Raw genomic sequence first — 26646 nt, 5'->3', positions numbered from 1 at the left:
GATTTTTGGAGCCCCAAAATAGGGCAGACAGACTGAGAACCACAATCACAGAAAACTAACCAAACTGATTGCATGGACCACAGGCTTGTCTAGCTCAATGAAACTATGAGCCATGCTGTGTATGGCCACCCAAGATGGACGGGTCATGGTGGAGAGTTCTGACAAAACACGGTCCACTGGAGAAGGGAATGGCAAACCACTTCAGTATTCTTGCCTTCAGAACTCCCTGAACAGTGAGTGAGGGTTAGTGAAGTCACTCAGTCCTGTTCGACTCTTTGTGACCCCATGGACTGTAGCCTACCACGCTTCTCTGTCCATGGGATTTTCCAGGCAAGAGTACTGGAGTGGGTTGCCATTTCCTTCTCCAGAGGATCTTCCTGACCCAGGGATCGAACCCAGGTCTCCCGCACTGTAGGCAGACACTTTACCATGAGCAGTATGAAAAGACAAAAAGATAGGACACTGAAAGATGAACTCCCCAGGTCAGTAGGTGCCCAATATGGTATGGGAGATCAGTGGAGAAAAAACTCCAGAAAGAATGAAGAGATGGAGCCAAAGCAAAAACAACACCCAGTTGTGGATGTGACTGGTGATGGAAGTAAAATCTGATGCTGTAAGAGCAATATTGCATAGGAAACTGGAATATTAGGTCCATGAATCATGGCAAATTGGAAGTGGTCAAAAAGGAGATGGCAAGAGTGAACAGCAATGAATTTAACTCAGATGACCATTATATCAACTACTGTGGGCAAGAATCCCTTAGAAGAAATGGAGTAGCCCTCATAGTCAACAAGAGAATCTGAAATGCAGTACTTGGAATACAATCTCAAAAATGACAGAATGAACTTTGTTCGTTTCCAAGGCAACACATTCAATATCACAGTAATACAAGTCTATGCACCAACCAGGAAGGCTGAAGAAACTGAAGTTGAACAGTTCTATGAGGACCTACAAGACCTTCTAGAACTAACACCCAAAAAAGATGTCCTCTTCATATAGGGGACTGGAATGCAGAAGTAGGAAGTCAAGAGATACCTGGAGTAATAGACGACTTTGGCCTTGGATTAGAAAACGAAGCAGGTCAAAGGCTAACAAAGTTTTCCCAAGTGGATGCAGGGCAAAGGCTAACAGAGTTTTCCCAAGAGAATAGCAAACACCCTCTTCCACCAACACAAGAGAAGGATCTACACATGGACATCACTAGATGGTCAATACTGAAATCAGATTGATTATATTCTTTGCAGCCAAAGATGGAGAAGCTCTATACAGTCAGCAAAAACAAGACTGGGAGTTGACTGCAGCTCAGATCATGAAATCCTTATTGCCACATTCAGACTTAAACTGAAGAAAGTAGGGAAAAACACTAGACCATTCAGGTATGACCTAAATCAAATTCCTTATGATTATACAGTGGAAGTGACAAATGGATTCAAGGGATTAGATCTGATAGAGTGACTGAAGAACTATGGACGGAGGTTTGTGACATTGTACAGGAGACAGGGATCAAGACCACCCCCAAGGAAAAGAATTGCAAAAAGGCAAAATGGTTGTCTGATGAGCTGAGAGAAGATACAAATAGCTGAGAAAAGAAGAGAAGCAAAGGCAAAGGAGAAAAGGAAAGATATACCCGTTTGAATGAAGAGTTCCAAAGAATAGCAAGGAGAGATAAAAAAGCCTTCCTCAGTGATCAATGCAAAGAAATAGAAGAAAACAATAGAATGGGAAAGACTAGAGATCTCTTCAAGAAAATTAGAGATACCAAGGAGACATTTCATGCAAAGATGAGCACAATAAAGAACAGAAATGGTATGGACCTAACAGAAGCAGAAGATATTAAAAAGAGGTGGCAAGAATACACAGAAGAACTATACAAAAGAGATCTTCATGACCCAGATAACCACGATGCTGTGATCACTCACCTAGAGCCAGACATCCTGGAATGCAAAGTCAAGTGGGTCTTAGGAAGCATCCCTATGAACAAAGCTAGTGGAAGTGATGGAATTCCAGTTGAGCTATTTCAAATCCTTAAAAGATGATGCTGTGAAAGTGCTGTGCTCAATATGCCAGCAAATTTGGAAAATGCAGCAGTGGCCGCAGGACTGGAAAAGGTCAGTTTTCATTCCAATCCCAAAGAAAGGCAATGCCAAAGAATGCTGAAACTACTGCACAATTGCACTCATCTCACACGCTAGCAAAGTAATGCTCAAAATTCTCCAAGCCAGGCTTCAACAGTACGTGAACCATGAACTTCCAGATGTTCAAGCTAGATTTAGAAAAGGCAGAGGAACCACAGATCAAATTGCCAACATCCATTGGATCATCAAAAAAGCAACAGAGTTCCAGAAAAACATCTACTTTTGCTTTATTGACTATGCCAAAGCCTTTGACTGTGTGGATCAAAACAAACTGTGGAAAATTCTAAAAGACAGGGAAACACCAGACCACCTGACCTGCTTCCTGAGAAATCTGTATGCAGGTCAAGAAGTAACAGTTAGAACTGGATGGACATGGAACAACAGACTGGTTCCAAATCGGGAAAGAAGTATGTCAAGGCTATATATTGTCACCCTGCTTATTTAACTTACATGCAGAGTACGTCAGGAGAAATGTTGGACTGGATGAAGCACAAGTTGGAATCAAGATTGCTGGGGGAAATATGAATGACCTCAGATACGCAGATGACACCACCCTTATGGCAGAAAGTGAAGAAGAACTAAAGAGCTTCTTGATGAAAGTGAAAGAGGAGAGTGAGAAAGTAGGCTTAAAACTCAACATTCAGAAAACTAAGATCATCGCATCCAGTCCCATCACTTCATGGCAAATAGATGGGGAAACAATGGAAACAGTGGCTGACTTTATTTTTCTGGGCTCCAAAATCACTGCAGATGGTGACTGCAGCCATGAAATTAAAAGATGCTTACTCCTTGGAAGGAAATTTATGACCAACCTAGACAGCATATTAAAAAGCAGAGACATTAGTTTGTCAACAAAGGTCCCTCTAGTCAAAGCTATAGTTTTTCCAGTAGTCATGTATGGATGTGAGAGTTGAAACATAAAGAAAGCTGAGCACTGAATTATTGATGCTTTCGAGCTATGGTGTTTGAGAAGATTCTGTGAGTCCTTTGGATTTCAAGAAGATCCAACCACTCAAACCTAAAGGAAATCAATCCTGGCTATTCATTGGAAGGACTGATGCTGACACTGAAACTCCAATACTTTGGCCACCTGATGCGAAGAACTGACTCATTGGAAAATACCCTGATGCTGGGAAAGATTGAAGGCAGGAGATGAAGGGGATGACAGAGGATAAGATGGCTGGATGGCATCACGGACTCAATGGACATGAGTTTGAGTAAACTCCAGGAGTTGGTGATAGACAGGGAACCCTAGCGTGCTGCAGTCCATGGGGTCGCAAAAAGTAGGACATGACTGAGTGACTGAACTGAACTGAACTGAACTGTATGGTCTACAACTCTGTGAATATACTAAATCCACTGAATAATATACTTTAAAAGGGTGAACTTTAATGCATGGGAGCTATATTTCAATAAAGCTATTTTAAAGAAAAGCATGAACTTGACTTTAAGAATCAGATTCTATAAAAATATCACAATGAAAATTCCTGATCCCACCTCAAACTTGTATTGCCTCCTCTTTCCCACAGGCACAATCAATACTTTTTTGTGGGTCATTCAATACATACTCTCTGCATTTTCAAGGATATATAATTGTATACATTTCTGAACACAAGATAAACTTCTAAAAGAATTGTTGGAGCAATAAGATTGTCTTTAATTATTTGTCTTTAATATCTACATACCTGTTCACTATTAACACACAGTCAAATTACCTTGCAGAAATACTGCATCTAACTTCCTCTAATTTTAGCCATGTTTAAGAGTTCACGAGAAGGTACTGGTGACCCACTCCAGTACTCTTGCCTGGATAATCCCATGGACAGAGGAATCTGGTAGGCTGCAGTCCATGGGGTCGCTAAGAGTTGGACACGACTGAGTGACTTCACTTTCCCTTTTCCCTTTCATGCATTGGAGAAGGACATGGCAACCCATTCCAGTGTTTTTGCCTGGAGAGCCCCAGGGCCAGGGGAGCCTGGTGGGCTGCCGTCTATGGGGTCACACAGAGTCAGCCACGACTAAAGCACCTCAGCAGCAGCAGCAAGAGTTCACACTTCCTTTCACCTTCTACAGTCCTAAATATCATCATTCATTTTAATCTTTGCCAGTCTCATGTGAAATACTTATCTTTTAATTTGTATTTCATTATGCAAGGTTAGAAATTCCATGTTTTTATATTCTTTGCCCATTTTTCTTTCCGGGTAACTGCTATATTCATATTATCTCATTATGAAATTTTTAAAATAGAGAATAATGCAAAGGATAACAAATATCAATGTACCTGCCACTCAGAGAATAAATGCTAACATTTTTATCATATTTGCTTCATGATTTTTAAAGAAAACTCTAAAGATAAAACTGATGTCTCCCCTGTTCTCTATATTACATTCTCATTCCCATCCCCTGGATGTAACCCCTATCATAAATATGGCACAAAGCCAGGCCATTGTATACCTTATGTATATATGTTTTAGCGATATATAATATTTCTATATAAAACACATTATACTGTGCATAGCATTTGCAATTTTTTTTTCTGTTTTAAACTGTTTTTGAGATCTACCTCTATTGATCAAATAGATATATTTCTTCTTTTTTACTGCATCATAGTATGACATTTTATGACTATACTAGAGTTAATATCTCCTTTCCCCTAATAAAGTACATTTGAAGTTTTACCTGCTTTTGTTGAAACAAATAATTTTGTAATGAATAGTTTTCCTATTACACATGAGCATGAATTTCTCTACAATATATTCTCAGTAGAGTAGCTGGCTTATAGACCTTTTTAATCTTCAATTTTAGCAGTCATTGCAAAAGAGCTTGTTCCAATCCACATTCGCATTTGAACAAGCAAGCCCCCTGACCTTTTGGAACCTGCATTCTGGTGTGTGTCTGGAGTGGGAGGGAAGACTGCTGAGTCCTGTCTCTTTGCTGCCGTGACCACCCCTGGCTCCGTCAGACTCTTAAAAGTATTTCATTGTGTTTTCAGTTTATTTTCTTCTGATACCAGTAAGGTTGAGGGCCTCTTGATTTGTTTACTAGTGAATTTTGTTCATTAGAAAACATATCTCTCATTTTTAAACATATGCCTTTACTATTTGGTACCATTCTAAATGAGCCAGATGCACAGAGCCAACGGTAGAAAAGAATATTTTGTAATAGGCATATGAAGCTGTCCGATGGTCATAAACCAAGAGAAATTTTTTCAGCCATCTGGCCTTTTGAAATAGTAATAATTGATCAAAATAAAAAATCAAAGATTCTGATTAAGAGGACAAGTTAGGAAATTGATTTCTAAAGAGAGCAGCCTACACTTTTAGTTCTTTGATTGAGAGGATTTTTTTTTTTCAATCAAAGAAACCAGTCTATTCAATTCTGAAAAAGTCCATTCCAAAGGACCTTATACCTTGAAAATGCTCGCATTATTTAGAATCAGGGCAGTTTGGTACACTTGGGGGTGCACAGCATACTCTTTAGATGATGGGTCCACTACTGGGTGTGCTCCAGGCCCTCAATGTCTGAGAAGAGATGGGGAGGAGAAGAGTTTTCAGAAAAAATATCTCAAACTCAAGTTCAGCCTGGAAAGAATTTCTCATTTGAACACTGTACAGAATTCTGCCCCAAGCCACTTAACTAGCATTCTGAGAGGATCATTAATTTCAATCCACTTCAAATAAATGGGCTAATAAATGAGGGGGACTCAGTGCATAGCCCAGGATGCTGTCCACATCTTATCAATAGTGACTAAAGTCATGACTTATTAAACTGGCTTTTACATTCTGAGGAGGGATGTATTCATACCCCTACAGTTTTTAAGACTAGACACACCTTGGCGCTGAAGCAAAATTTCCTTAGAGCATGGAGTTATAGCTGTTGGTCTCTTATATGTAGTTATTCCATTATAAAATAATGAATACTCTTTGAAATTTCTCAACCATCATTTTCAGACCTCTGAGGGCACTACTTTCTGCTGTTTCTTGCTTAAAGATTTCCTCATCAGAAGCCCCGCTAATGCTCTGTCTCTTTGCCCTGCACTGCCAAATGCCTTTTTGAGAATGCTATGCTCCAAGAGGACAGAACTCACTTTTGCTTTTATCCCCTCAAAGAATCCCAGCCAGAGAGCAGGTCATTCTGTCTCACAACCAAACCAATCACATATTCACTGATTTTTCCCTGACCCTGGGTGTGACCGCAGTTTCATGTTCTTACTCCCTGACCAGCCCAAGAACCCTAACTATTCAAACAGCTGTCACCAACTCCCTGGGACACTTTTACAATGAAGGCAACCAACTGTCCAGGCAACATGCTGCTAAGATCCTGAGTCCCATTGATTCTGAGTGGATGCTGCTGAAACCCCCAAATTTCCTCAGATTCCCTTACTGGTTCCACAGACCCATTCCTCAGCTTCTGTACTGTTTGCTCCTAGTGGCTCATATCTCCTAGGAATCATCATCAGAGAACTAACTGTTGGTTACTGATGCTGGGTTCAGTTCAGTTCAGTTCAGCTGCTCAGTCGTGTCTGACTCTTTGCTACTCTATGAACCGCAGCACACCAGGCCTCCCTGTCCATCACCAACTCCCGGAATCCACCCAAACCCATGTCCATCGAGTCAGTGATGCCATCCAACCCTCTTATCGTCTGTCGTCCCCTTCTCCTCCTGCCCTCAATCTTTCCCAGCATTAAGGTCTTTTCAAATGAGTCAGCTCTTTGCATCAGGTAGCCAAAGTATTGGAGTTTCAGCTTCAACATCAGTCCTTCCAATGAACACCCAGGACTGATTTCCTTTAGGATGGACTGGTTGGATCTCCTTGCAGTCCAAGGGACTCTCAAGAGTCTTCACCTGGGTACTGAGAGCCTAAAATCCAAAGATGTCACATATTCCTGAAATAAACCAATGACTGACTGTTTTAAGAGGATGGAAGCACAGCTCCTTTGAGGACATAAAGGCTCTCCTATCGCTCTGCTGGGGGATCAGGCAAAGATCAGGCTTAACCTGAAACTGCCCCCTTGCCAGTGAGGGAAGAAGGACCCAATCAGGTGAAAAATTACAGAGCATGTGCATAGCCCTTTAGATTATATTCTACACATGACAGAAATCCACCAAAGGGTTTTGAGGAGGGGAGTGGTGGGATTTATGTTTTGGAACAATCATTCAGACAGCTGGACAGAAACTAGTTTGTAGACGGCAACTTGGAAGCATGGGACCCAGTAAGAGATTCTCTCTGGTGACCAAGCCACCTGTCTTGAGCAAGGACACTTTTTAGCACATGAGAATAGCCATGACAATCTATGAGAGGCTGAAGTGTAAGGAATATTGCTATTGGGGCGGGTGTCCAAGTAAGTTGGCTTGCCAAATAAAATATAGGATTCCCAGTGAAATTTGAATTTCAGATAAACAATAACTAGTTTTTTGGTATAAGTATGTCACTAATATTTCATAGAGGAAAATTACATGGGACATTCTTTTTTTTTTTTTCTAATTTCCCCAGTTTATTTGAGAACAATTTTGTCTGACATACATTCATATGAATTTTAGATCAGTTATTTCAAAGTGTGCACAAATTATGTATATTTCCCTATAACCAGGCACTGACAAAAGAATACTTCACATATCAATATTTAAGTATTCCAACATAAAAGGACTTTTTCCAACTTAATATTTTTTCCCACACAAGGTGATCTATAATTGGCATTCAGGCAATTATATGCATGTAGAAGCAGACACAGTCCCCAAACTGACCATAAGATAAACCAGCACACACGTCCTTCTCCTGGATATAATTACATTTCCAGAGGCAAAGGGGTTCAAATGGGAACAAATAAGTTGACTTCCTTATGAAATAAGCTACACAGACACAAACTTAGAGGAGTGAAGGTGCTAAAGGTGAATCCCACAAATCTCCCTCCTTCCTGTCCTGAAAACGTATGCGTGGGCACTGTGAGTGTGTGACACTCGACCAGCGTCGCTGGACGCCAGGCCCTGGCATCGAGAGGTAGTACAGGCCAGGGCCCGTCCAGAGGGAGAGGTAGTACAGGTTCCTGGAGGGAAGTCTTATTTCACTTCATCATATGCTGTTCCACTATTTCGACTGTTCCATTGTTTTTGTAACTGGGGCAAAGTGGGAGGTTTAGCTAGTCTAAGGAACTCTTACCCCATAAACTATCTGAATCAAAGATTTTTTATTTACTCTTTTGCTAACCACAAAGACTGATTTCCATCTACAATTATTTTGTCAGGTGAGAAACAGTGAGTAAGCTGAAGGGAGGGCTACGGCCTTGGCTCGGAAGGGACACTGTTGACAGTTGACACATGGCCTGAGGGGACTAACCTGGGCCACAGCGGGACGGCCTGGTCAGCGGAGCTTCCCCTGCAGCACCGCACGCACTGCTGGTAGACGGTCTCCAAGTCCACGTCGTTGCCATAATAGGGATCTTCAATGATAAGTTGTTTTTGTGGATCATAGCTCCCGAGTAGTTCACGCTCTGTAGTTTTTAACTTGATTACTTTTTCTATTCAAATCTCTCAGATTGCTCTCATCCATACACAGTATATAATCAAAAGTGGCAAAGTCTTCTTTGGTAACCTGTCTTGCTTTATGGGCTGTGTTAATGCCATGATTTCTTAGGCAGCTCACAGCTCTTGGATCTGGTGACCGGCCCACGTTCCAGTCAGAAACAGCGCCACTGTCAATGACCCAATTACCTGAAATGTTTTGATCAGTTACAAGTTTCCTGAAAACCGCTTCTGTGATGGGTGATCGACAGATGTTACCCAGACACACAAACAGCACCGACTTGGTCACCTGCTCAGCCATCTTCCCACGCGCAGGGGACATTCTTATACTAAAAAAATTATCCATTGCTTATCTGAAATTCAAATTTAACTGGGCACCTTGTTGTTATTTTCCATGTCTGGAAAGCTACAAGTAAAGGTTTCTAAATAAACAGGCCAAGTTAGCTAATAAAAAATTAACTGAAATATACAGAAATGTCTAAAATCTCAGTATTTCTTTTTGGTCTGGGTCTATAGGCTAAAGTCAAAATGAAAGCATCATGTCACTGAAGTTAGAAGTAAGTTAAAATTATTCACATGCTATGCTCATGTGCATATAAATAATTATTATTTGTTCTACTTCACGGAAAGTCTTAGGCAGCTAAATGAAAAAAAAAAAAATCTTGATGATCCAGATTTTATACCATCCATATATGTCTCTATCCTGACCTTCTGCCCAACAGAAAGTTTTGTCATATTTTCTTTCTCCTACAAAACTGTGCTGAGCTGAAAACAAGGGTAGTCATTTAAAGGCAATATGTGCAAATGTGAGAATGACCCAGCAGGATACTGTCTCACACTGTCTTGGCTGGCCAGTGTGCATGGGCCTGAGATTGTGCCCAGGAATGCCCTGGGGTCCTGAGAAGAGCTTCTGACCCTGCTACAGAGCTCTCTAAGCCTCTTACAAAGCAGAGGAGCATCATGGTTTCAGAGCTTGGGCTCCAGAGCCTACTAGATAGCTTAGTCCCATTTTAGCCACTGAGAATCTATGTGGACATAAGGAAATTAAATTTAAGTTTTCTCATCTGGGGATAAAAACAGAGCTATAGTATGATGTGGACTGGATGAGTTATCATATAAAAAAGCATTTAGTATAGTGCTAGATTCATAGTAAAATCTCAACAGTGTTAGTTACCATAGCTATCTTTAGCCATTAGAGCTTACAATATAATGGGACCTTCCTTGATATAATAGTTTAATTCTAAATGTTGCTATATATGCCTTAGGGGATGTTTCCCAGAGGCAGATCCAACAATCAGCATTTGTGTAAAACTGACGTATTGGTAAAATATTCTCAGAAAGTGGGGAAGGGAATGTGGAAACTGGGAAGGAAAGAGGTCAGGTTAGGATAGAAATCAAACCAAGTCCCCTGGAGGGTAGTTCTGGCCGTTCCACAGCAGAGCTCCTAAGATGGGACAGTCACACCACAGACTTGCCCGTCTCAGGTGACAAAGGGGCTGCAGAGCCCCTGGGCTGACAGAGCCCAGCTGTTGGCTAAGGAATGCCCCTGGCATGCATCCACAGGTCCCGGCCGGGAAAGGGAGTTAGGACAGCAGGAGGGCAGCCCTTCCACTAAGAGATGCGGGTGCTGGCTATTTGGAGTGCATCAAACAATGGAGTAACATGGGAACACATACACTATGCAAAATAGATAACTAACGGGAATTTTCTATATGACTCAGGGAACTCAGCCCAGGGCTCTGTGACAACCTGGAGGGGTGGGAGGTGGGAGAGGGGCTCAAGAGGGAAGGGACATACATAAACCTATGGCTGATTCATGTTAATTCCTGGTAGAAACCAACACAATATTGTAAAACAAGTATCCTTCCCTTCAATTAAAAATAAATACTTTTTTTCAAAAAAAGGTAAAGGTTTCTAATGGGATATGGAAGAAGTACTAATAGCCTCCCTACATTCAGCTTGAGGCAAAAAGCCTATATGGGATAAGACCAAATATCTGTGGTTCTCGTTCATTTTGCTATGGTATGCCTACTGAAAAAGGAATGGGGAGGCAGGTACAGATATTTTCTGGGATGGTAAGCTATGGAGAATTGCTTGCAAACTTTGCTTAATAAATGAATGGCAGTTATTAAAATTCAAGTGTTAATATAAACATCTTTAGTGTTCATTAACTATGAGTCCAGGATGGTTGACTCACATAATTCCTTTCTTTCTTTTTTTTTTTTTTAACTAACTCAACTGTTACATAAATATTACATAGAAAATTGTCATTATTGAGATCCCCTCAAATGATGACTACTTCAAAAGGAGAAAGGCAAACACATAAAGAGAATAATGGAAAAAGGGCATGTACAGGTAGCTTATAAAAACAAAAATTAAAAATGGACAATAAACATAAAATTACTGCTTAAATTCTCCAGTAGCCAAAGAATTTTCACCTATGAGATACTAGTATTTAGCTATCAGAATTGATAAGGATTTTTTAAGTAATAATGCCTAAAATTGTCAAGAATGTAGGGAAATCACTCTTTGATAATACTATTATAAGTGTAAGTTGGTTTAACTTTCCTGAAGGACAGTTTGACACTATATAACAAAATACATAAAAAACACAGACCCTTTGATAAAACAACTAAACTTTAAGCAGTTTTTACAAGGAAGAAATCAATATGTATAAAAATTATTTCAATAACATTTACTGCAATGCAACTTAGTATATCTAAAAATTGAAAATACTACAAATGTTTACCAATGCATGGTTCAATTCAATGAACATGTACCATAATTCAATGAACAAACTACCATAATTAACTATGCAGCCACTTTTAAATGTTGTAAAAATATATTTGTCAACAGAAGATTTTAATCATATATTATTAAACCAAAGAAAAATCATATTGTAAAACATGAACAGCATGATCCAATCTAAACAATGAAATAAATCTGAAAAGATGTATATCAAAATGTTAAGAACAGTTATCTTTGGATATCAAGGATGACTTCTAATTTCTTCTTTCTGCTTATCTGTAGTTTTCTAATTTTTCTACAGTAAACAAGTATTGCTGGAGTAATTAAAACAATGTTATAAAATAACAAGATACTTCCTCTCTGTACTTGGTTTAAAATGAAGAACTCTCAAAGACTGGGTAGCAATACATATTTTTCCATTGTGTTAATTTCCTGTCTGTTAAGTATATATAATGAACAGCCTTCCATGACTCCAACTGGTTGGAGGAGAGCCAAGAGTTACACAACAAACAAAGCAATGGAAACCATCCATTCAGCCTCAGCCAGAAAACCTAGGCCTCAGAAATGATTGTATCACACTTTACATTTAGAAAAAATCTTCAGGATTTATGTGAGATGAAGTAGTACTTGGAAAGCCATCCCTTTCTAGTAGTTGCTGCCTCAACAAATTTAGAACATTATCAATGACTCCACAGTTTGAAGAATCCAGCAGAAGACTCCGTATGTGATAGATGCTCAGGAAATAATTGGACTGCAACTTAATGACCTTCATTTGATGAGTGACAGAACCAAATTTAAAAAGCTGAGATGATAAAATGTTTTGTATATACCATTGGAAAGCCATAAAGTAGTCACATTAGTAAACGTTATCTTTTTTCTAAATTCAAAAATAGTGAGGCAATTCTTGCCCATTGCTTCTATTGTCCAACTCACTGCTGCTTATTTCAAACAACAACATCTTAGTGCTTTAGAAAAGCTGTAGGCTAAGAAGCAGAGGAATACACAAGACCATGAAAGTCAGAAACAACAAGGCATATCCCAGTGGCTGAGTCTGGAGATCCATGTGATTACCTCGCTACGCAAAGTAGGCATCTTCTCATCCCCATCACTGCCCACATGGGGATGGGCAGTGTCCACTGTAAGGGGATACTTACACAGCTGACAGTCTTCTCTGTTTTCTTTCTGTTTTTTCTTTTAAGATGACCTTCCATCAATTCCCCAGCCAGAGTCTTTGTAAATTCTGTATCTAGAATGAGTTAGAGCTGTATTTTGCCCACTAAGTAGTGAATTTCAAAAACAATTTCATCTCCAGCCTACATATAAATACATAAATTTCTTTGAGAAGTGTTCTGTTTACCTAGCAAGCCAGAATGGAACCTGTTTAAAAAAAGAAAACAAAAAAAACTGTATTCCTCCAGGGGGGCTTAACTTACAAATCCCATCAGAAAGATAGTTCTGCAAATGAGGCATAACATTGTAACCTCCCCCCACTTTTCCATTCCAATAACCTGCAGGAGTCCATGTTGTCTATGTATGGGTGTCTAAGAATAAGTTTTGAGGTTTTAGTGATCGATTTTCAGATGGAAAAGCAAACAGATACAGACTGCATGACCACCCATGGTGTACCGCAACTGTGACGCTGTGCCAGAAATCTAGATTGGCAGCCTACAGTGACAGCTTGGTACACACTCAGAATTAAATAATGGGCATGTTCCATCCCCCAAAATATGAGTGGACAAATGCAGATGACCTGGGAAGGACCAGCAAAACCATTACATGGGAGAGTACTTGGAAGTTCATGAAGACCATTATAGATACTATGTAACACTAGTCATAGTGTCGCTTGACACCTTGTTCTCCTTTCTCTCCCTCACCCTGGAGAAGGAAATGGCAACCCACTCCAGTAATCTTGCCTGGAGAATTTCATGGACAGAGGAGCCTGGCAGGCTATATAGTCCATGGGGTTGCAAAGAGTCAGGCGTAACTGAGCAACTATCACTCACTCTCCTTGTTCTACTACCTTTCCTTCCCTTCCCTGGTTCAAGATGCCTGGAGTGTTTGAGCAGGAATCAGAAGGGCTCAGGTAAAGAAGTATCTCGGGATGCAGAGGTGCTTTAAAGACAGACATGAACACGCATCTGCCCCAAGAAATTTCAGTCATGCCTTGCTTCAGTTTACCACCGCCACTGCCTTTACTTAATGATCAGGATTGTCTCGAATTCTCCTGTACTCAAGCATTTTTTCTTAAAGGAAGTAGACATATTTGTAAAATCTGAATATTTGCAATAAATGTTTCACTCTCCATGGTTGGATTAGTTTTTCCTGCTTCAATAAGACTGTAAGTTAAGTTCTCTCATTCCATAATACATCTTATTAGCATACAACACATTATCAAGAATATGCAGGGACTCAGTAAACAGCAACCCCATCAAGTTAAAACAATCTTTCCCTCAATACTGTGCCTTATTAAGGTCCCAAAACACTTGTTCCAAATCAATTTCCTCATAGTTAGGCCCAGGCCCCAGTCATCCCATATTCTCTAGGAGCAAGGCAAAGGTTTCTCTCACTTCCTTCAAGCAAAACCTCAGGTACAGCTGCTGTCTGGTCAAGTCTCCGCAGTACAGAGAAGTCTGACAAATACAACTAGCAAAAAGGTACTCACTCCCTCACTTCCTTCAGGAAATCTACCTCTCTGCCACACGTCACAGGAGTCCCTGCCTCATGTGTTATTTCTTAGATCAGTGTGGATATCCCAGAAACTTCACCACCCTAGAAGTAAGGAACAGAGTTTCAATGAACAGTCAGTAAGTCAGTCAGTTCAGTCGCTCAGTTGTGTCCAATTCTTTGCGACCCCATGAATCGCAGCACGCCAGGCCTCCCTGTCCATCACCAACTCCTGGAGTTGACTCAAACTCATGCCCATCGAGTCGGTGATGCCATCCAGCCATCTCATCCTCTGTCGTCCCCTTCTCCTCCTGCCCCCAATCCCTCCCAGCATCAGGATCTTTTCCAATGAGTCAACTCTTCGCATCAGGTGGCCAAAGTACTGGAGTTTCAGCTTCAGCATCAGTCCTTTCAATTAACACCTAGGACTGATCTCTTTAAGATGGACTGGTTGGATCTCCTTACAGTCCAGGGGACTCTCAAGAGTCTTCTCCAACACCATAGTTCAAAAGCATCAATTCTTCGGTGCTCAGCTTTCTTCACAGTCCAACTCTGACATCCATACATGACCACTGGAAAAACCATAGCCTTGACTAGGTGGAACTTTGTTGGCAAAGTAATGTCTCTGCTTTTCAGTGAACAGTAGCGGACCCTTTTAAAAAAATATTTATTTATTTATTTTAATTGGAGGCTAATTACTTTACAATAATGTGGTGGTTTTTGCCAAACATCAACAAGAACCAGCCACGGGTATATATGTGTCCCCCCATCCTGAACCCTCCTCCCACCTCCCTCCCCACCCCATCCCTCTGGGTTGTCCCAGAGCACCAGCTTTGAGTGCCCTGCTTCATGCATCGAACTTGCACTGGTCATCTATGTTCAGTTCAGTTGCTCAGTTGTGTCCAACTCTTTGCTGTCCTATGAACTGCAGCATGTCAGGCTTCCCTGTTTCCATCACCAACTCCCGGAGCTTGCTCAAACACATGTCCATCGAGTCAATGATGCCATCCAACCGTCTCATCCTCTGTCATCCCCTTCTCCTCCTGCCCTCAATCTTTCCCAGCATCAGGGTATTTTCCAATGAGTCAGTTCTTCGCATCAGGTGGTCAGAGTACTGGGGTTTCAGTTTCAGCATGAGTCTTTCCAATGAATATTCAGGACTGATCTCCTTTAAGATGGACTGGTTGGATCTCCTTGCAGTCCAAGGGACTCTCAAGAGTCTTCTCCAACACCACAGTTCAAAAGCATCAATTCTTCTGCGCTCAGCTTTCTTTATAGTCCAACTCTCATATCCATACATGACTACTGGAAAAACCATAGCTTTGACTAGACAGACCTTTGTTGGCAAAGTAATGCCTCTGCTTTTTAATATGCTGTCTAGGTTGGTCATAGCTTTTCTTCCAAGGAGCAAGTGTCTTTTAATTTCATGGCTGCAGTCACCATCTGCAGTGATTTTGGAGCCCAGAAAAATAAAGTCAGCCACTGTTTCCACTGTTTCCCCATCTATTTGCCATGAAGTGATGGGACCAGATGCCATGATCTTAGTTTTCTAAATGTTGAGCTTTTAAGCCAACTTTTTCACTCTCCTCTTTCACTTTCATCAAGAGGCTCTTTAGTTCTTCTTCACTTTCTGCCATAAGGGTCATGTCATCTACATATCTGAGGTTATTGATATTTCTCCCAGCAACCTAGATTCCAGCTTGTGCTTCATCCAGCCCAGCATTTCGCATGATGTACTTTGCATATAAGTTAAATAAGCAGGAGGACAATATACAGCCATCTATGTTACATATGGTGATATACATATTTCAATGATATTCTCTCAAATCGTCCCACCCTTGCCTTCTCCCACATAGTCCAAAAGTCTGTTCTTTACATCTGTGTCTCTTTTACTGTCTTGCATAAAAGGTTGTTATTAAATCTGCTAATGATATACTTAATCTGCTTGTCTGGGAAGAACTCTTATTTTCTACCAGAACTATTTGGCTTAATTAGAGTGACTTATACCAGGAAACGTATTTTCAGTGACAGACAGAAATAAATAACACAATTAAAAGACTGAGATTTTGGACTTCCCTGGTGGTCTAGTGGTTAAGAATCTGCCTGCCACTGCAGGGGATATGAGTCTGATCCCTGGACTGGGAAGATCTCACATCCCGAGGGGCAACTAAGCCTGTGCTGTAACTACTGAAGCCCATGCTTACAGCCTATGCTCCACAGCAATGAGAAGCCCATGCATTGCAACGAGGAGTACCCCTGCTTGCTGCAACTAGAGAAAGCCTGTGTGAGGCGACAAAGACCCAACACAATCAAAAGAAAACCCCGAAATTTTTTTAAGAAAACAATTCGCTTACATATGTCAATGTAGGGGACCATAGAAAAAAGTGATGCACTACTTAGCAGTATATTATGGTTCCTTACAGCTTTAGTCCTAGGACATTTTGCTAAATTTATACATAAATGTTTCTTGTTTTCTGATGCCTTTGTAAATCATAGTATATTTTCTAAATGTTCATTTGTTCATTGCTAGTACACAGTCAACTTATTGACCACACAATTTATTTTTATGTATCAACTTTGTACCCTGTAAACTCCATGCTATGCCATGCTCAGTCGTGTACAACTCTTTGTGACCCCACAGACTGTAGTCTGCCAGACTCTTCTGTCCATGAGATTTCCCAGGGAAGAGCACTGGAGTGGGTTGCCAAGTCTTCTTCCACTGGATCTTCCCAACCCAGGGAACAAAGTCGTGTCTCTTGTGTCTCCCGAATTGACAGGCAGATTCTTCACCACTAGCGCCACCTGGGAAGCCCTTGTTGAGTTCAATTCAGTTCAGTCGCTCAGTCGTGTCTGACTCTGCTACCCCATGGAGTGCAGCATGCCAGGCCTCCCTGTCCATCATGAACTCCCAGAGTTTACTCAAACTCATGTCCATTGAGTTGGTGAAGCCCTTGTAAACTCCATAAACTCACATACTAGCTCTAAGACATTTTTTGGGGAAGGTGTTATCTACATATATATTTATATCATGTATTAATACAGACAATTTTATTTCCTGCTTTCCATTCAAGATGTCTTTTATTTTTCTTGCATTATTGCAATTGACGAGAACTTCCAGTACAATGTTATATAGAAGGGACAAGAGAAAACAAACCTCCCTTTTTTTCTGATAATTAGAGGGAAAATCTTTCACCAATAGGTATAATACTATCTGTGGATTCTGGTAGTTGTATTTTATTAGATTGAGCAAGCTCCTTTCTATTCCTAGTTTGCTGAGAATTTTTTAATCAGAATTTATATTGAAATTTATCCAATACTTTTTCTGTATCTATTTCTGTGATTAGAAACTTTTTCTTTATTTGTCTGTTAATTTATGAATAACATATATTGATTTTTGTTGTTGTTGATTCAGCCTTTCATTCCTAGTAAAAAACCATCTGATCTTTGCGTCTTATTCTTTTATTCATTCTAAAAACCTCTATCTCTTAATTGATATTTATATGTCTTACATTTTATATAGTTATTGATATAACTGAATTTGTTTTGCTTGTTTTAGTCACTAAATCATGTCAGACTCTTTGCGACCCCAAGGACTGTAGCCCACCAGGCTCCTCTGTCCATGAAATTTCCCAGGCAAGTATACTAGAGTGGGTTGCCACCTAGGTCTACCATTTATAGTTTTCTGCTTGTTCCCCCTTCTTTTGTTTCTATATTCCACATTTCTTGTCTTCTTTTGGCTTATTTGAATACTTTATTGCATATTTATTTATTAGCTATTTGACTATGTATCTGAATTATTTTTAATTTTAATGGGTTTTTTCCAGGGATTAAATATAAACAAATTTAACTTTCAAAGTTCTACTTAGGGTTAATATTTTACCAGTTCAAGCAAAATATGGAAGCCTTCTAACCTTATAGTTTCCTTTATCCTCTTCTTCCATCTTACGCCTATCAGATATATTACATCAAAAAACCCACTGGACAGTATTATGTTTTTAATTTTCAAATGGCAATGTTAAAGAATTTAAGAGAAGAAAAGTGATCTTTAATATTTACCATTTCTGTTACTGTTCCTTCATTCTTGGAGTTTTAAGCTTCCTTCTGGGGTCATTTTCCTTCAGTGCTTCTAGCAGAACAAAGATGTAGGAAACAAATTCTCCCATCTTTCCTCCATCTCATGATGACTTTACTTTGGATTTATTCCTGATGGATATTTTTACTGTTTATACAACTCTGGGTCTTCAATTGTTTTCTTTCAATATTTTAAATTTAGTCTGCTGTCTTCTTGCCTCCATGTTTTCTCATGAGAAATCTGCAAATAGCTGTTTTAATTCTGCTGGATTAAAACTGGTCTTTTTGTCTTACATCTACCCTGTGCTTTTGGTATCATATCTAAAATGGCTTTGCCTAACCTAAAGCCACAAATACTTACTCTCATATTTCACATTAATCATTTTAGCTCTTAAATAATTTAGGTTTATAATCTGTTTTGAGTTTACTTTATATATGCTGTGAGAAAGGGGTCCAACTTTGTACTTCTGCATGAGAACATTCGGCTGTTTCAGAACCATTTGTGAAACAGATTATCCTCTCCCCATTGAAAACTCTTGGTACCCTTGTCAAAAACCAGTTGATCATAACTGTGGAGGTCACAACAAACTTTTCCAGAATGACTATCTTTAGGGTTGTCTCCATAGGCAGTGAGATTGGCAGTGGCACAGCAACAAGTGGACAGCTTTTTAAATTTCAGACTTTTGTATCATTTTTATGCATACAGTGACCTTATGTGACTTTATAATTTAAAATTTTAGTTTTTTTAACACACTACACTTGACACCTTTTCTGATGAATAAAGACAATTGCTAAATAGGCATCGTACCTCAGAGAGACATCTTTTCTAAAAGGAATTTCCTAAGCTGATTTAAAGGTATTTTAAGATTCATTTTGCATATTCAAATCTGAAAACATTGTGTACAGCCATACAGTGACAACCCTTGTGTTTTCACTCTTTGGTCTAAGAACCACAACTGAAGACACTGGAGGGGCTGGTTGATATTCTGGTGGTAGATAAAAGTAGTTTTACTTGAAGAACCTGTTATGGTTCTCTTTGGCAGACCTCTCTGGTCTTTTGGATTTGTGTTGCCTGTTTTTATTTCTGAATTAGAATAGTTTGGTTGATGCTTTTTGCTTAAGAATTGCCCAATCTCTCTCTCTCCTTTCATTTTGCTTAATGAATTTAAAGTGATTTAATTTGTCCAGTGGTTTCCTAAGGAAATCTGGCATAATCAAATTCTTTTAATAATATCCCAGAAGGCTTCTTTTATCACCTAAGTGTAATGATGCCTTTCTTGTATTTATGGGCTGCCAGGAGCATCCAGCTAATTTTATATATATATATATATATATATATATATTTTTTTTTTTTTTTTTTGGACAGAAGAAAATCAATATGTTTTACCCAAAACTTTCACTCTTATTTTCTGGGCTCATAACTCTATAACCATTTATCAGTTCTTTCTTTTACTCCTTACCAGAGTGAGAGGTATAATGGTAACTATAAAATGAAGGTGATATATAATAATTGATTTAATACATGTATATTGTTCCCCTAAATCATATCTTGTCCTCTTGGGACAAGTGGTCACTGCAGTTCTTGCTTTCAAGGAACTTAGATCACTGGGAAGACAGACATTAATTATACTATGACATAAGTCAATGTGTTTGCACAAAAGGAGGCGAGGAGTTTGAAGGAAATGAAGAGTGCTGCAGAAATCTTTAGGGAAGACGTCCCTGAAGAAATGATGCCTTAGCTGAGAAGACTGATCAGAAGGAGGTGAGAAGATGAAGAAGGATAAAGGTTGTTCTAGAGAAAGAGAAATGCGTGTTTTTACAAAGGCTCTACAGTAAGAGAGTGCATACTGAAAGAACATCTTATGACTAGAACACAGAAAGGTAGGGAGGAGGTGGTATGAAATGAGGCCAATTAAATGAGTAAGGGCCATAGAATTTCCAGTCTTGCAAAATTCAAGTCCAGCTGTCCTTTTTCCCAACTAAAAATGTACCTCAAAAGATGTACAAACTTATCCAAGAACTATGTACCCCAAAATAACATGTTACTCCTTGCACATACTGTAAGTACCCTTCATTCCACTGCACATTGGTTCACGTTTTCCTTTGCCTGGAATATTCTGTCCAACTCAGGGAATCTCTTACTTATCCACAAAATCCTTGTGTATCCTACTTGAGAAGTCTATGCCCTTGTTGTTCTAGATCAGGCCCCTTGGATGTATGCTGTCAGAGAAACACACCCCTTCCCTTCAGAGACTATCTTAGTTTGAAGTCACAGAGTTGGCAATGTGCTTTAGTGGTCACCATCACTGTCCTTCTTCACACTTCTAGCTCACAAGAGGGAACCACGCCTGTTTATGCCTTCTCACCCACTTCTGTGTCTCCAGCACTAAGCACCTAGTCTGCCATACGGGCCCAGTGCAATCTTGTTAAATGGGTAGATGGCCCCAAGTTACTTCCTTTCTCACACACCCTGTCGAAAATTTCTTGCCAACCAATTCAGTATCAATGTCAAATCTGAGGTAAGAAAGGAAGGAAAAAGACGAGTGAAGTATGTATTTTAAATGCCAAGGATCTCTTAGTGGTTCTCACATTTCAGTGAGTAGCAATTGCTGTATATGGACCCTCCATGGCTCAAAGTCTTCCATTATCCTTGAAGAAAATATCTGTCTAAATTCCCCAAATCATCACTGGAATGCATGTGTTGAAATAATCCAGAGATCTAAAGAAAAAGTTGAAATGTCTCTCCTTTTATCCTATTAGGCTTGTTTGATGTGCTCATTTGTTATATGCCAAAGACAGAGGTTTTGTCTTATTGTGACTGCTAAAGATCAAAATGAGAATTCTAGTCTGTAGCCATTACTAATTCAGGATTTACACTGAGATAATTTTAGGTAGTGTATGGAGTCTATTGGTATCACTAATACCTAGAGGTTTGATAAATTAAAATCTAGGAGAGAAGAGATATAGAACACACTCTCCTCAGGAGAATTCTAGTTCAGTTCCTGTGTCAGCTAATGAAAGAATCCACCTGCCAATGCAGGAGAAGCAGGAGAGGCAGTTTCAATCTCTGAGTCGGGAAGATCCCCTGGAGAAGGAAATAGCAACCCACTCCAGTTTCCTGTCTGGAAAAGTCCATGGACAGAAGAGCCTGGCGGGCTATAGTCCATGCGGTTTCAAAGAGTTGGACATGACTAAGTGCACACATGGCATGGTAATGGCAAAATCCCTCTACCAATAAATCTTAGATTTTATTGACAATAGAGTTCTAGTTCTTAGCAGAGAAAAAGCAATTGAAATATTGGTGAGACTTTACTGGAAAGTGTACACTAAGAATTTTGCTATTTTATACACTTAGGGTCACCTTGAGAATGACTTCTTCCAGTACTATATTTTGCATTATATGCAGGTTATTTTGAAACTGACAAGGAAATCAGAAAAGTTCCAGTCTAATAACATTTTTGTCTATAGATGAGAAAACCTGGAAGTAGTTAAATCAATGTGTGAGACATTGTAAAACAGCATTTTTGAAAGAGTGTTCCTTGGAGTCTAAGTTTTGCCAGATGTTATTTGTTTTACAAAAGAGGGAGAAAAGAATGTTACTGAATTTGTCTAGGAAATGCTGATTTAAGCAAAGTTCATCCAGTACCTACTACAGGAATTCTCAGAGTCTTTAATTTGTAGATGATGAAAAATCTCCAAAAGAGATAATACCCCAGTGTCACAATTAAAACCATTTTTTATAACTGTTTCTCAGAACGGTGGTTGTTGAAAAATGTTGGACAAGAAACGCTGCTCTATCCCAAGTGTAAGGGGATTATACCAGCAGAAAGCTGAGGACTGGAAAAGGGAAAGACAACCAAATTAGTTGGGCCTCTGAACCGACCGACTAGCAAATCAAGACAAAAACAAAGAGTAAAATCATTGGCTAACCCAGCAGTCTGGGACCAGGAGTCATATAAATACCTTTCCACATAGGGACTTGCACCACTTGCACTGGTTCCCCAAAAAGGACTCAGGATGGAACCCAGAGATCTGTGTAATAACAGGACTCCTTAATGTCCTTTCACATGGGATGTAAAATGGAGATCAGGAGCATTTGAGGTAAATTGCATTCTTGACTTAAATCAATTCTGCCTTCGGTTACAATTGGATAATCCTGCCGTAAACTGTTGTCTAATGTATCCGTGGGCTGTTAAACAGCAAGTGCCTTTCATTTCATAGGAAATGGCTTTTGACTGTATAAAGCAATCTTTGTGAAAGTTTGTACTTCGCTTAATGCTTGTGAAGTGCTTTGGGACAGAGGTCAGTACAAAATCTGAATTTATTACTACTATTAGCAACAGTGAAAGTATTATGAGGCCATTTATTCTGTGTTTGATACTGATAGCTGAAAAAAGCCAATTCTCCGATGTGGAATGAGAGCTCAGCCTCAAATTATAAACATTCATCTTCTCCATGTGTTCTAGCTTCCAGCTGCAGGTAGAAAGAGAGGACGGAGGCTTTTGTCAACTGAGCTCTAAAGCCTGGGCTTCCTACAGTTGAGAGCCACACCTCCCTAAGTGGGTGAAGCTATGGGATACAGAAATGGAGTTGCAGAACATATCCAAATCCAATGCTAATTCCAAACCATCAGAAGCAATTTTACTTTGGTACTCAGATTTTTTTTCTCTCCATATTTATTTTATTTGTTTTCACTAGAACAATTTTAACAAAGTTAGCTATAGGCTTTTACCAGAGTTCAGAGTAGAAAGACAAAATGTTATTCTACTGGCTCACTGGAAATTAGATTTTAAAAGTTCTATTCTTCAGATCTTTTGAGTCCAGGCTGGCCATGAACCATGCACCCTGACACTGCCTTTTCTTATGCATTCTTCAGCTTAAATTCTTTCTTTTTCTCCATGATGAAATGAATAATTTCCATTCAAATATTAGGTTGACCAAAAGTTCCTTTGGCTTCAAAGTGACAATAAAAGACATTTTTCATCATCTTTCATTTTCACCAGAACTTTATCAAACAAGGTATTCATTTTGTTCCACTACATTCTGTGATTTTTCAGGCAACTTCATAATTTTATCTTCCCAAAATTTATCTTTTTGAGCAAAGAACTGTTCTAGGTACCTTTTACAGTCTTCCAGGGAATTGAAATTTTTTCCACTATAAGAATTTTTAAAGACTGAAATACACGGAAATCTGAAAGTGCAATGTATGGTGAATATGGTGGATGAACCAGAACTTCCCAGTCAAGCTATAACAGTTTTTGCCTGGTCATCAAAGAACATGTAGTCTTGTGTTATCCTCGTGGAAGATTATGTGTTTTCTGTTGACAAATTCTGGCTGTTTTTTGTCAAGTGCTGCTTTTAATTGGTCTAATTGGGAGCAGTAGTAGTTGGAATTCTTTGATTTTCCAAAAGGAGCTCATAATAGAGGACTCCCTTTCGATCTCACCATATACACAAAATCAGCCTCTTTAGATGAAGACTGGACTTTGCTGTGGTTGGTGGTAGTTCATTTTTCTTATTCCATGAACTGTTTCATTCCTCATTATTGTACAGTATTCACTTTTCATCGCCCAACACAATATGTTTTAAAAGCAGAATGTTTTCATTATATTTCAGCATGCAGAAATAGTCAAGAAGGGTTTTTTTCTTCTAACTTCTGTGGAACCCAAACATCAAAGTGATTAACATAATCAAGCTGGTACAAATAATTTTCAGCACTTGATTTGGATATTTTGAGTATGTCAGCTATCTCCTGCATGGTTTAACACTGATTGTTCTCATTTAATGTCTCGATCTGATCATTATCAACTTTAACTGGTCTACTTGACCATTGAGCACTGTCCAGTTGGGAAATTTCTAGTACAGAACTTCTCAAACCACTTTTGACAGGTTTGAGCAGTCCCAGCACCATCTCCAGACACTGCACAATTCTTATTTTGTATTTCACTTCTATTTTTTACCTTTCTTGAAATAGTAAATGATAATATGCCAAAAATGTTGCTTTTTATCTTCCATCTTCAATATGAAAATGGCTACACAAAAATTCACCAATTTCGATGTTTTTTAAAATGCACACTGATAAAACAGTTGTCACAATACAATCTAATAAAATTGTTTCAAATGAAATTAAGGACAACTAAGTACCACTAGATCTATCTTACGGAAAAAGCCAAACTAACTTTTCAGCTAATCCAATATGTGCCATTGAGGAGAAACAAAGAAAGACACGTCTTGCATAAAGGTTGACTTCTAGGTGTTGATGAAGAACCTGTCTGCCAAAGCAGGAGACACAAAGGGTGTGGGTTTGATCCCTGGGTTAGAAGATTCCCTGGAGTAGAAATGGCAAGCTACTCCAGTATTCTTGCCTGGAAAATTTCCTGGGCAGAGGAGCCTGGTGGGCTACCGTCCATGGGATCACGAAGAGTTGGACATGACTGAGCATGCAGCCAATGTCTTGCATGAAAGTTGACTTCTAGCAGGCTTTAATAACTTATTTTGTTGAGCTTGTTAATTTTGTTGATAGGAATGGAAGTGTCATTTCAGAATATATTAGCAAACATTTTAATACAAGTCTCAGTCCATGAAGTCTTATAGTTCTTCCCAGGTGTTATAAAGGGTTAAAGACGCATGCTTTCCTCAAAGTCCAGCTTGCATTAGCTATCTCAACAAAGTCACCATCCCTTACTTGGCATTACAGTAAATTAGAGGAAGTAGAGTGAGGCTGGAGGGCTGTTCAGGAAGAGATGTTCTTAATTTGGGAGAAAACAGAACACATTAAAGTACTGCCAAGAAGATCAAGATATATCACATCGATGATACAGGGAAGAGCAGGAATAATTAACAGCAGACGGTTCCTGAGAAGATAGAAGAGAGGGAATGAAGAGTATAAGTAGAGTTGAGAGGAGGAGAGCAAAGAGGCTTGCAGATAAGGAGCCAGGAACTGCTCAACCATGCCTTCTGCTTTCTTTTTAAGATAACATCATCTGCTAAGAGTGTGAAGGGCACAGAAGGAAATTTAGACATCTTCTGCAAATGCAAGAACTGGATGAGCCAAGACAAGTCCACATTAAAGGCCTAGTTGAAACTATAACCATGAATTTATAATGGAACTAACTTGCCAGATGGTATGATTTCATGACTATTCAGATACCAATCTAGAGAAGACAAATGGATAAGTTAACGATTTCCAGCAGTATTCAGGATCAGGAAAGTTCAGATGAGGAATGTCAACTTGTGGATGTATGAGAAGTGAACCTAAGTGAAATGGAAAAGAGAGGAACAATCTCCTTTCTTGATCTTGAGAATCTGTCTCTGACTCCCCTCAGCAAGAGAGGTCTTGGTTCAGGAGTGCCAAAGCCAGAGTTCCACAATGAAGAATCCCAGACTCTACCTCCCTCTAAGTGTGGATATGAGGGGCAAAATGCCTATAGCTAACCACGCAGTAGGAGCTCAAAAAACAGCAACTGAATGAGTAACAAGTCTGTGATATTCTTTTTGAAAAAGCAACAGTAGACACTCAGAATCCTTTACATTATTTAGTGTGAGCAAGGGACTCTTTGTATTAGCATCATTTTACCTTTGCTGTAGTACTTCTCAAAGGAATCATGCTTTTCCCCCTTTGCTGGTAAAAATAAAAGGAAGGAAGAATAAAAGAAATAATGGAAGGAGGAAAGGATGGAAGGAAGAAAGGAAGGAAGGGTGGGACAGAGGGGTAGGTGAGAAGGAAAGAGGAAGGAAAAGTGAGAAGGGGGAGGGAAAAGGAGAGAAAAAGAAAAGAAAAACAATTTCTGCATGTTTTGAAATACGTCTGAGAAAATGACTAATAAAATGGTTAAATCAATTCTTAAGTAATTCTAAGAACTCAAACTGTCACCAGTCATTATAAGTTTGGATTCATTTTAAAGTCCTGTAAAGCTCTTGCTTGGCCTCATTACTTTTCTTTATGTACTCTATTTCTTGACAATATAGCTTTTCCCACATGGTAGCCTGTATTGTACATTAGCTTTATTTTATGTGAATTTTAAAGATTTAGAGTCACAGGAGTTTGGAGGATAGAGAACGGTCCAAAAATGAAGGTGCATTAGATCATGTAAAGGAAATTCATATTTTATTAATTATGGTTTGATATATTAGCATGTGATTTTTTTTTTTTTTACTGCCAGAGCAACTCCTTTGCCCTGGCCCTGTATTAGGTATAGAATATAATAGATAACCAAACGTTTAAGTACTTAACTATAATTCCGAATGTTGCCATTTTAAAATACAAATGTGAGTATTTTTATTCTCCTGATTAAAAGGGCATTTTGTTTTCTTTGGCATGCCTTCCTTAGGAATTATTTTGAGTTATAGTGATGAGCAAATCAAGGGAAGCATTTTAAGAAGACACAGGATGCTCATTTTAAATGGGTTATAATTACAGTAAAAAGACTTGGCTCCACTGGATGTGTTTTTCTTTTCCTTCATCATTACAGCTGAGTTGAGATTCCGATGACATTAAAAAACCTTGAAGG

The 26646-nt window shown here is 39.2% G+C and overlaps 1 pseudogene; it reads right to left on the bottom strand.

Annotated features, from left to right (window-relative positions):
- Positions 1 to 8407: 8407 nt before the first annotated feature.
- On the bottom strand, positions 8408 to 8960 carry LOC133062891 (low molecular weight phosphotyrosine protein phosphatase-like; annotated as a pseudogene).
- Positions 8961 to 26646: the final 17686 nt, after the last annotated feature.

The sequence above is a fragment of the Dama dama genome, chromosome 9 (assembly GCF_033118175.1).
Source record: "Dama dama isolate Ldn47 chromosome 9, ASM3311817v1, whole genome shotgun sequence".
Classification (NCBI taxonomy): domain Eukaryota; kingdom Metazoa; phylum Chordata; class Mammalia; order Artiodactyla; family Cervidae; genus Dama; species Dama dama.
Note: the sequence above shows the minus strand (reverse complement) of the source record. Positions and strands in the feature narration are given on the sequence as shown.